Source organism: Triturus cristatus, chromosome 8 (assembly GCF_964204655.1).
Source record: "Triturus cristatus chromosome 8, aTriCri1.1, whole genome shotgun sequence".
NCBI classification, from domain to species: domain Eukaryota; kingdom Metazoa; phylum Chordata; class Amphibia; order Caudata; family Salamandridae; genus Triturus; species Triturus cristatus.
Window position 1 is genome coordinate 1,616,085,473 of NC_140591.1, and position 12,488 is coordinate 1,616,097,960.

The 12,488-nt window shown below is 54.3% G+C and overlaps 1 protein-coding gene across 1 annotated transcript in view; it reads left to right on the plus strand.

Moving 5' to 3' along the window:
* Positions 1-12,488, plus strand: part of DNHD1 (dynein heavy chain domain 1) — an 856,151-nt gene that overhangs the window by 45,470 nt on the left and 798,193 nt on the right. The window lies entirely within an intron of this gene.

Sequence of the window (12,488 nt, forward strand, 5' to 3'; positions counted from 1 at the left end):
GTTAGTGATCTTGGTTTTAGCCGTATGAGGAAACCAGTGCAGGATGCATGTTCGCAAGGCCGGGTCCAAGCCTCTATCCGTCACCACATTCAACAGGTCAACCACCTCCGTACAATTAGTTGCTGACAATGGGCACCCCCATAACATATGTGGGAAATCTGCCCCCTCCCGTCTACAGCGCGGACATTCATCCGATTCCGTGTTAAAATATGCTCTGATATTAACCGGGGTAAGGTAAGCTCTGTGCAGGATATAGAAATGCTCCAAATGAAACCGAGCGTTCCTGATTCCCTTCCGTGCCTGCTTGAGTATGTCAGCTCAAGTCCTATCCGGAATCTCATCTCCCACATCCACCTCCCATTTGAGCTTAAGAGTATCCAATGGAGAGAGCCTCTCCAGAGTCATGCGCTTGTAAACGCACGTGACTGCTTTATATTTCCCTGCTGCAGTCATGATATCCTGGCAAACCAGGGAGGTTCCAGGCTCAATCTGGCCCTCCTTCCAGTGTGCACTTATAGCCGCCGTAAGGGCCGCATGCAGCAAGAAGTCCCCTCCTCGCAAGTGAAACCACTCCTGCAATATGTGGAAGGGCAGCACAGTACCATCCTCATATAGGTCCCCAAGAGTCGCGAGCCCTCTCTCCTCCCAGTCGCTCAATGCCCACCAAGAGCCCCCGTGAGGAAGCGCTTCACACACGGAGAGCGGTATATCGGGAGCATATGGCAATTTCATACCCGCTAGTTTAACACTCCTCTTGAAACATTGCCTCGCTGTCTTAAGGTCCTCAGGTAGGTCACCTATCCGGAAAGGAAGGTCCAATAGAATTTGTGAGAGCAACCTTAGCTCTGGGTCTCCTCCTATTTCGTGCTCAGTGCCGCGCAGCCTCAGCGCCATTGTCTGTGTCCGCCACTGCATCTGCGCAGCTAAATAGCAAGTTTCGAAGTCCGGGACCGCCCATCCACCCTCTGATCGCGGCCGCTGTAATATGGATAGGGCTACTCGGCGCCTCCCAGTGCCCCATATAAAGCCAATAATCATGGATGTGAGTTGTTTAAAGACCCGTGCCGGTATCCAAATCGGCAGCCTCACAAAATAATAAAGCAACCGAGTGAGGGCCACCATTTTAAGTAAGGCCACTCGCCCCCCATCAATAATGGCAGTGTGCCTTAGAACTCAAAGCTGCCCGCCAGCCCTCTCAGCGCTCTAACCACATTGCCCTCTAGCAAATCCGAACGTGTATGATATATCCAGACGCCCAAGTACGGGAGGCAGCCATTCTCCCACCTCACACCTGCCACATTTTGCAGACCACCCTTATCCCCATCAGTTGGAAATAAGCATGATTGGGCCCAATGAACTCTGAGGCCAGACACCTCTCCCAACCCATGCAGCAGTGCCTTTGCTCCCTCAAATGCTTGCTCCGTATCCACTAAGAAAATGAGTAAATCGTCCGCATACAGGGCTATATGATGACCCTGCTCCCCTACCTGTAGTCCCCGGTAATATCTCCCAGTCCTAGCCTTCATCGCCAAGGGATCCATAGCCAATACAAAAAGGAGTGGGGATAAAGGGTATCCCTGTCTCGTGCCTCTACTCACTTCACATGCATCCGAGATCACCCCACCCGTTCTAAACCGCGCAGTGGAAGACTGATAAAGTAGCGCCGTCCATGCTATAAAGGCGTCTCCCAACCCAAAGCCGGCCATTACATGAAACAAACACAGCCATTCCAAACTATCAAATGCCTTTTCTATATCGAGAGCAAGCACAGCAGCAGTGTTCTTCGTGTAAGAATCTGCTTCCAGCACCTGCAATAAGCGTCGGATATTTAAGGCCGTGTTCCGGGCAGGAATAAAGCCAGCTTGATCCCGATGAATAAGGGTCGGCATGTGTGGTAATAGTCTAGTGGCCAATATACAGCTTAATATCTTATAGTTCGTGTTAAGCATGGAGAGCGGGCAATATGCAGCCCTGTCCCATGCCGGCTTGCCAGGCTTAAGAAGAGGGACGATAACTGCCTCTCTCGTGGAGACCGGGAGGCGGCCCAGGTGTCTCACCTCGTTATATAATTTCACTAAGTGTGGGGCTAAGTGTTCAGAGTAAGCCAAATAGAATTCAATCGGGAGCCCATCCGTTCCCGGCGTCTTATTCCGTGCTATATGCTTAATAGCCGCCCGCACCTCCCGTAATTCAATATCCGCGCCCACTGCCTCCGCCTGCTCACCATCCAAGCGCGGAAACTGCAGCTCACGCATGAACTCGGCTAGGTCGTTACTGGTGCTAGCCGTTTTGCTCCCATATAGCTCCCTGTAAAAATCATAGAACAGCTCACTAATACTCTCTTGAGTAAAACAGGCGATCCCCAGGTCACCTCGGAGCTGTAAAATCGGCGTTCCCGTTCCTCTGGGTGATGAGCTCTCCAAATGTCAACCAATCCCCACCGGAGTTGCGAATTATGCCTAGCCTCTGCGTTCTTATGTGTGGGGGCATTGGAAAGCGGGGGGTGCGACCTATCCAGTAGTACATCTGAAATGCAATTAAAATCCCCTCCTAGTAACACAGAGCCTGTGAAATAGGGAGCCAGTTTCCCAGATAGGTTCGAGAAAAAAGCCGGCTGCTCAGTATTGGGAGCATAAATGCTCCCCAGAGCAATGTCACGCCCATCCAGCTTCCCAAGGACCACCACATACCGACCTTCTCAGCTTATGAAGGTTAATGACTGCCCCATTGTTCTTAGATCTTTGACTGCAGTCCAAAACATGTTCCCATTTTTTGAGCTAGCAGCATTAACAAGCGCATCCCAGTGCTCGCTTAGAAGTTCCTCCTTCCATTTGGCAATACCCCACTTATACGTCAGCCTTAACGACTTTACCAATTGGTTTCTCCTTGGGCTATGTGACAGGGCCTTGCGTAGCTGCATATTGGCCTCTGAGCACTCATGGTTAAACCATCTAGGTTCCTGTTGTGTTTGGGTGATAGGTTTGGACAGCATAGATTTAATGGCTCCATCAAGTTTATTGAAGGCAATAATTGACTCGGGTGTGGGACCTGAGCCTCCAAACAGAGATTAATGAGGCTCAGGTTTTCCCTAACCATTGTGCCAAATAGCTCAGTATTATTAACACCCCTCCATACTAGTCTGAGGTTGTTCGTGGACGGTGTTAAGTTCTTGGCACCACATTCTATATTAGGTATTGGGTGGGGGATAATCTTAATACTATTTGAATTGGGTTGTGGTCCCCAAAGATTGTGGCCATAGTTTCTGCTTTCAGCAGGCTGGCCTCCAAAACAGGAGAAATAAAAACATAGTCGATTGTAGATGAGCAGCTCCTACCCCTAAATGTTGGTTGTGGGAGAGCATTGTCTTTTGTAATGGCAGCAATCTCCATAAAATCAGTTAGATTATGATTATTCAGGTGATCCACTAACTCCATGCCCCTGTCACCATTTTTGGCCACTGCTATGTGTCTATTTACTTGGCCACAGTTGAGGCAACTTTGCATTAGAATCGCCACTCAGACAGATTCCAGTTGATTTGAAACAGTCTTTGGATTTTTGGATGGATGCATTCAAATTAAATAAACTTTTAAAATTCCCATTAGGTATAGAATGGAAATCATTATCATAAAAGTTAATTAAGAAAAAACAAACCCCCTATTAAACATTATAGCTTGATAATTATTATTATTTGTAAATATGGTTTTAATGGTGCCACCTGCAGTGGTGTTAACCCAAATTGATAGTCCCCCAGATGGTCGACCATGCTTGGGGGATGTTGCTAAAATGTTATGACATTCAAACCCCTCGATAAATAAATCTTGTGTAGCCCATGTTTCTTGGAACAGGAGAATATCCTGCTCTCTGATAAGGTGTAACCAATCGGGTTGATGGAGCTTAGAGTGTAACCCCGCAACATTCCAGCTTAGGATGCGAAGGTCTGAACTAGCTAAAACCTTCATTAATGTCTGTGAGCTAGTGTGCTTGTTTGCTCGGGGGGGATATACTCGCCCATCAACGAGGGCAGGGGGTTTCACAGAAAGCAATAGTCAGTCTTGAGTATCCAGTCCAGACAGGGCCTGAAACCTATTCGAGGTGGGGGGTGTTGGATGGTCTCTTTGAGGCGGGCCGTGATTGGGTTTGTAGACGTAACCAAGAGGTAATGCACATGTGTTAGTGCTATTAAATGTAGTGGTCTCACATGCTCATCGTAGCTGTCTCACCAAAGATGGTCTACGAAAATTGATAACAGTACAGTCCCCTTCAATGTTCTTTGTGTATGCCCCAACCCACCCAACTCTGCGCACCATAATAATTTCATCCATTTCGGATGGGTGGAACCTCCTATGCCTCGATAACCAATCTACGCATTTATTACGTAATTGTACCCAAGACTCGTGCTGGTCCCTCTTTAGGGTTGGTACGCCTGCCAGCACTAGCACATAAGGGCAGGCGGCGGGTGACAAACTCAAGACATCTTGATTTGCTGTCGGGGACTTACAGCTGGTAGTCGCTGGGGCATTACTATTCTGACGGCCAGAGAGTATGCACCGTTGAATCTGTTTGCTCTATGGGCACTATCCCCAATGGGGTGAGGGTGTGCAATGGTAAGTCTCCAAGTACCGGAACACAAAAAAACATAAGCAACCATCCCGACCATTTCAACTGGAGATTACACCCTACACTCCTATCCTGACTGAAGGATTACAATAGCCTCCATCCCCCGGATCCGAAGGTGGAATGGGGCAGAGGTGTACATGACACACGCGGCGCAGGACAAAGGAGTCCAGAAAGGGGGCTCCGCTCCCTGAATTCACAACCGGCTAATAGAGGACATGTTGCACTTAGAAACTTTGAAGCTTCTAACAGCGACATCTTCTCCATCCCCAGCACATGCCACAGTCTATGCAACCAGCCCGTGACTGTGGGGACCGTGGGTGAACGCCAATGTACTAGTATCGTCTGGACTGCCGACCCCAAAGCAATGGCAATCTGTCTGCCTCTGCGGGATTTCAAGGGATATGTTAGCCCGTTGGGGAGGCCTAATAGAGTGTACGCCGGGAAGCGCGGTATTTCGGTGTCAAAATGTGAGTCCACATTATCGATCACCTCCTTCCAAAAGGCAGTCAGCAGGGGGCACTCCCACAATGCGTGCGTCAGCGTACCTATCTGCCCGCAACCCCGCCAGCAGTTCGCCCCCTGTCTGTGGTCCATTTCGTGTATGCGCTCCGGCGTGTAGTACCAATACGTAGAGACCTTAGTGAAGGTCTCCGTGAGACCGGCATGGTAGGCCGAGTGTCTGGCCCTGTACGCGACCTGCTCCCATTCGGCGTGACTCAAGGACCTTCCCAGCTCTCGTTCCCAACGTTCCCTGCCTGGGTTATATAAGTGTGAAGCGGGTGTCTGGAGAAACCTGTACAGGTCACTGATTAGCTTTGTGTCAGATGTGCGTGTCAGGAGCCAGCGCTCATAAGGGAGGAGTCGCCTGTCAGCCGCATCCCGTACTTGAGGGTGCAGCGCCCAGTGGCGGACTTGCAGGTATCGCAGTCTTTCGGATTCCGGGAGCGCATACTCCTGTCTGAAGCGTGTGAAAGGAAGGACCCCCTCCGGGCCGTACAGATGGCACAAGGCCCTGCATCCGGCCGGTTGCCAGTGCTCAAACGCTCCTCTCTCTAGTCCTGGGGTGAAGTCCGGGTTGTCCACTATCGGTGTCAGCGGGGAAGGGAAGGACGTCATACCATACACCAAATTTGTGGCATCCCAGACCCGCAGGGCCACTCTAGTGATGTGGGAGGCGTAAAGATTAGCCGGGCGGTGAACTCGGCGCAGGAATGGTACCTCCTGTAGAGGCCGCCCCGCCACCGCCTGATCCTGGAATAGCCAGTGTTTGTCTGACTCCCAGCGGCTCCATTCCACTAGATAACGCAGCTGTGACGCGTAGAAGTATTTCCGCAGATCCGGGACTCCGAGACCTCCCGCCTCCGCCGACAACATCGAGAGCGCCCTTCGCATCCTGGGTCTCCGGCCCTGCCAGATAAACGCCCCAGTTCGGATTGCGTCTTCCGAAGCCACTCCGCCGGAGGCTGCAGCGGGAGCACCCGAAACAAGTATAATATCTGAGGCAAGATTGTCATTTTAACTGCCGCCACTCTCCCCAACAGTGAAAGGGTGCTTCGGTCCCATCGAGTGAGTTCCCCTCGGACTTTCCTGCCCAAGGCGGTATAGTTCGCCGCTACCACTGCCGGCAGGGTGGGGGCTAGCTGGATCCCTAGAGAGGACACCGAGTCCGAAGACCAAAGTATCGGGACCCTTTGCCGCAAGAGAGCTTTGGTTCCCCGCGCCAGGGAGAGGTCCAGAGCCGCCGACTTCCCCATGTTCATCCGGAATCCCGACACCGCCGCGAATGAGGTAAGTTCCGCAATACAGGCCGGCAAGGCAGAAAGCGGGTCTTCCAGTGAGAAGATCACATCATCCGCATATAGACTTACGGCGTGACTGAAGCCTCTGAACTTCACCCCCCTAACCGCCGGGTTGTCCCGTACCCGCTGCACGAAGGGTTCCATATATAGTGCGAAAAGTAAAGGCGACAGCGGGCAGCCCTGTCTCGTGCCCCTTTCTATGTCAAAGCTCCTGGAGCCGTATCCATTCACTCTCACCACTGCGGTCGGGGATCGGTAGCAATTGAAGATCATACAGCGGAATTTCTCTCCTATCCCTACCTTCGCCAAGACCTGTTCCAAGTACGGCCAGTGGACCCTATCAAACGCCTTCTCGGCGTCCACTGACAGCAGCATTCTTTCCCCGGGGATCCGCGACGCCTTTTCTATTAGGTGTGTGATTCTCTTGGTGTTGTCAACTGTCTGTCGCCCCGGCACGAAACCCGCCTGGTCCGGGTCTATTAACCTCGGGAGGAGTGGGGCCAAGCGGCTCGCCAGGATCCCGGTGTAAAGCTTGAGATCGACGTTTAAGAGCGATATAGGCCTATAAGAGCTGCACTGTGACCGGTCCTTCCCCGGTTTGGGGATGACCACCAGTAACGCCCGCAACAGGTCCGGCGGTATGGCTCCCCGCGTCGCAAAGGAATTGAACAACCGCGTGAGGATCGGTGCGAGCGACGTGCAGAAAGTCTTGTAGAAGAGGGAGGTATACCCGTCTGGGCCCGGGGATTTACCATGCTTAAGCTTAGCGATGGCAGAGATAACTTCCTCTATCCGGATCTCTCTCTCCAGTGCGTCCGCCTGCGCGGGCGTCAGGGACGGCAAAGTGACCGATTCCAGGTAGTCCGCCGTGGCAGGCGCGTCCGGGGGGTCTCCCGCGTACAAGTCCGCGTAATACCTACGAAAAATTTCCGCAATTTGGGCATCCTCTGTGCCCACCGGTCCCGTGGGGTCGGTGATCGCCTTCACCGTCTGACTCTGCCGTGCTACTCTCAACTTGCTCGCCAAGAGCCGGCCGCATTTGTCTCCCCCTGTGTAATAGGCGTGCCGAAGGCGTAGCGCCGCGTACTCCGCACGGTCCATGTCTAGAGCCGTCAGGAGCTTCCTTGCTCCCACGAGCTGCCGCCAGACCCGTGGGGCGCCTGTCCTCCTGTGTATGTGTTCCAGTTCCCTAACCCGTTGTGTGAGCTCCTCCCGTTTCTGTCGTCGCATTGCGTTATCCGCCGCGGAGATCGCGATAAATTACCCCCGGAGTACCGCCTTCAGCGCCGCCCACTGTGTCGCTCGCGACGTGTCTGAGGTCTCGTTGTGGTTCAGGTAGTCCCGAATCGCTGTCGTCACCTGTTGGACCACCTCCCGTCTATGTAGTAACGTGTCCCGGAGACGCCAGACTCTGGGGGGTGGAGAAGTCTGCGGCAGGCAGAAGGTCGCCGTCACCGGGGCGTGATCTGACATGGAGATCACTCCAATGTCCGCCGCCGTGGCCAGTCCGCAGACCGGCCCAGTGACCAGAAAATGGTCTAGCCGCGCGTAGGTCTTATGTGCGTGCGAATAGAAGGAATAATCCCGGTCCGCCGGGTGCAGGTGACGCCAGAGGTCCGCAAGGTCCATAGCCGCCAGCTGCGCCCTGCACCCCGCCGAGAACTCACCAGTCTGCGGCGAGCGGGGCGCAGACCTGTCAAGGGCGGCGTCAAAGACCATGTTAAAGTCTCCCCCTACAATAACGTGTCTATCCGGTGTGGCTGTTATCGCGCCTAGCGCCGCGCCGAGGAAACGTTCTTGGTGCTCGTTAGGGCTATAAAGGGACCCTACCGTGAAAGGGAGGCCGGCTATCTTAAATCTATACGCTAAAAGCCTGCCTTTTTGTTCCGTCTGCTTGTGGAGCACCTCTCCTCGGAAGTGCCGGGCAACCAGTATCGCCACCCCCGCCGTTTTAGTGGTGCTGGACAAGAAGAATCGAGTGGGGAAAGCTGAAGTGCCGTGGGCGTCATTGGCGGTGGCAAGGTTGACAGCAGGGCTCCCGCCGGGACCCACGGAGCTGAGTTTGTGCGCCGCCACTGCGGCCGTGCTATCGGGCGCGAGCTGGACTACCCCCCACACCCCTCCCTCGACCCCCCCGCTCCCCACCCCTCTCCCATGGGCCCCTCCCTTCCCCCCTCCCCTCCCCAATTCCTGCAACAGGCACCCCTCCCACCCTTCCACCCTCCCCTCGGCAACGTGCCAACAATTCCCGCAATGCGCCCTCTCACACCCCGCAACCTGAGTCAACATTGTCCAAGTCCAGTCCGCAAGGGACGGGTCTTTGGTAAAGTATTCCAGTGGACGTCCTGCCACCGAACCCCCCTCCCCCCGCCCCCGCCCGGCCCCCAAACCTGCTCAGTGTAGAAGGCTGTGATGATCTCCCCCCGGAGCAGACTTATGCTGTCGGCGCCGTGTCACTGGGTCCTGTGTTCTCCGCCACCTCGGTCACCGCCTCCGCCATGCTAGCTCGAATGGTGGGCGAGTCCGGCCTCGCCACTCGTGTATGATTGTGCCGCCTCGATACCCGTTGCCACCCGCCACTGTTGGCGTGTCCCCGCCTCCGCGGGGCCACCTCCTCCTCCGGCACCGAAATACCCAAGACTCCACACGTCTCCTGCAGGGAACGTAGGTGATGCACAGTGCCATTCCACCGGAATATGAGTCTGAATGGGTGTCCCCATGTGTATGGTGTGTCGTGCGACCTCAAGAAGTCCGTGGCGAGCTTGAACGCTTTCCGTTTCTGAAGCGTGATGGCGGACAGATCTTGATACAAGGCTACTGGGTGGCCCCGGAAGGTGATGGTCTGCTTCTTCCGAGCCTCTGCCAGAATGCACTCCTTGAGCGGGAAGTCCGGGAGAAAGGCCAAGATGTCCGGGGGCGGCAGCGACGCCCGGCGCCGCGGCCCCACCCGATGCGCCCGGTCAATCCGGATGTGGAGCCCGTCCGACTCTCCCAGGACTTCTCGGAACAGGGCCTGCAGGTATCCCACCATGTCCGTCCCTTCCTCTGTAAGCGGAACGCCTCGGACCCGGATATTGTTGCGCCGTGACCTGTTTTCTAAATCCTCTGCGTGCGCCTGGAGGTCGATCTGTTGATCCCTGAGGCTGAGCACCTCTTGTTGCAGTCGCTCCAGTTCTTCCTCCCTGTTCCGTCCGAAGTCCTCGATCGCGTCCACCCGTTCTCCCAGGCTGTCCACCTCCCTGCGGACCTCCCGAACCTCGCTGGCCACCTCCTTCTTCAGGGCTTGGAAATCTTCCCGTAGGTAGCCGAAAAGGGATTCCATGAAGGATCTGGTGATCGGAGGCTCTCCGTCATCTGCGACCAGTGCCCCTCCGGAGGGGCCGGGCGATTGCCGTCCCCGCTCTGTTCTTTGCTGGTTCCTACCCAGCATCTCGGGGAGGGTGCGTTCCCCCTTCCGTCCTCCTCTACTACCCGCCATGTGCTCCGGGTACTGCACTGGTCGATTCCTCAGTGCTACCGCCACCCGCCAAGGGCGTCTGTCCCGCGTCGTCTGCTCCGCGGTGCCCCCTGTCGCGGTTGAAGCGCTCTGGTGGTCCGTGGGGGTGTCCCGCTGGAAGCTCTCCGCTCACTCCCCTCCGCGGTCGGTCCGTCGCCGCCCCCGGTCCGTCCGCTGCTGTCTCCGTGGGCGCTTAGGTCGGGTGCTGCTGTATGCTTGGGCCGAGTCTCTCCAGGCGCGCTTCTCAGGCCTCTAGGCCCAAACAGTCTCCGAACTGGGTCTACGGGCTACAGTGGCATGGGACGAGGGGGGGGGTCCACCCCGCCACCCCCCTAAGGATCCTCCGGTCACGGCGCCGTCGTGTTCCGGTGCCCTCATCCGCGTTGGGACCCCTCCACCGTGCCTCCCTCCGGCCAGCCGGCTCACTCACGTCTCGCCGGCCTCCGGCTGTCTCGTGGCTGCCCTACTGCTGCTCGGGCGGAGGGCCCGTATTCCGCGCTCAGAGCTTCAGTCTGTTCAGTGCCAACTCAGGGTCCGCCACCGTCGTCCGCTCTCTGGGCCAGGAATCAGTCCGCTACTCGCAGCTGGGGACGCCGGGGTGCTCCGGATCCCGCACGTGCGCCGTTTCCTCGCGTTTTATCAGCGGGGGCAGGATCACGCCCCCCCGCCCCAGTCAACCCCACAGCAGCTCTGTGCCTCAGCGCTTGCCAGTCTAGCCCAATGCGGGGCCCCCCGCTGTTGTGTCGGCCGTCCCTGGTGCTGCGGCCGACCTTCGCGCCAAGACCGGGCGCTCTCCTGCTCAGGCGTCCGGGCTCGCTGCCGTCTGCTCCGGCCAGATGCTCCGCCCCCACTCGGTCGCGACCTCCGTTCTCTGTCGGCGGGCACCGCGGATTTAGCTCCCGCTCTCCGAGCCGCCGGGTCCAGTGCTCCTGAGGCTCCGCCGCCTGTTCCCCGGTCCTCCGGGGGGAGATACAACGGCTAATGGCAGTCCAAGGGCCAGCGAAGCGGGAGCCGGCGGAGCAGCCGTCCGCTCACCTCGCCATCTTGGCCACGCCCCCATGTTTTGCTGTTTAAACAGAAGCTCTATGTAGGTTTTGTTGATCTCCGAGCAGCATTTGACTTGATTCCCCGTGATAATCTTTGGAGAGTCTTATTTATTGTGGGTGCCCCCAGTGACTTTATTAACATTTTCATTAAGCTGCACAAAAGAAAACAGGTCCATGTCAGATGGGGACAGAAAGGGGAACAAACCAATCACATCCCAACACTACGTGGAGTGCAGAAAGGGTGCGTACTCGCTCCCACCCTGTTCACCCGATATCCAAATGATGTAGTTGAGGTCCTACGGCAATGTATTAATGATTCCCCTTCTTTGAAAGGGGGCAAAATCCTGATTCTCCTTTTTGCTGACAATTCGCTGCTTATATTAAAAACACCTACGGGTCTTTTAAATTTTGGTGGACAAATTATTGGCTTTTTGTGAGTCAAGGGGTCTAGAGCTGAATTGCTCTAAAACTAAATATATGGTCTTTGGTGCAGAAACCTCTAGATGCAGTAGTGTCAAAGTTGTTACTGAAAAACGTGGCAGGGTTTTTAGCTTTGAATATCTGGGGGTTACACTGTCTGATAAGTTCAAGTGGGAACACCAGATAGACAACGGCTCACTTATTCTCTCACATACATCAAAAGCAATTTCACAGTTTTAAAAAGCCACCTACACTCGATCAATTTCTCCAGCCCTAGAGGCCTATGGTGCTAAGGCCTTGGGTGCAGCAGTCCTCGGTGTGGAAATTTGGGGATACAATGACACACAGAAGCTTGCAGTAACAGAAAACAATTTTATTAGGACTGTGGTGGAATTGCCAACACCTTTCGTTCCACTCCGCCGTGATCTAGGCATTAACTGTGTTTCTGATATTGTGCAGCTGAAACCACTTCTATTCTGGGTACGCATATGGTCAACAGCAGAATTGCACAATTATAGAGACTGCTTAAGTGATCTAATAAAGCAGGATCATGTTTTAAAGGTTCTCTGGTTAAGATTTGCTTATAGCTGGTGTAAGAAACTGAAGCCATTAAAATTTTGGGAAACCCCTGAACAAATTTGAAAGATGGATGGTAAGGCCCTGAAAGCTGCATACTGGTATCATGTATATGAACTACAATTTAAGAAGGACAGTTTGGGCCATTTGACTGTGAGGTTCCTTGAGTTCAAACCAGCACCATCATTTGAGCATCTCCTGGATTCTGTAACCCCTCCTCTTGACGAAAGTCTTTATCCAAGATTCAGGTATGGCTGCTTGCTTTTGAGAGTGTTCAGCAGCAGCTGGAATAAAAATCAGGCTTCTACAGTATGTCCAGTTTGTTAATTGGTTTCGGAGTCACTAGATCACATTTTAATCGTTATTTTCTGGGGCCACAATCATAAGTGGCTTCGACCAATTTGTCTGAAGTTTGGGGGTCACACAATATTGGCAGGCTCAGCAATTACTGACAATAGAGGCCTCAGAAACAATTGGGTTCTCAGTGAGCCGATTTCTTCTCAATTTCTGGTATAAGCGTGAGAGTTTTTGAGA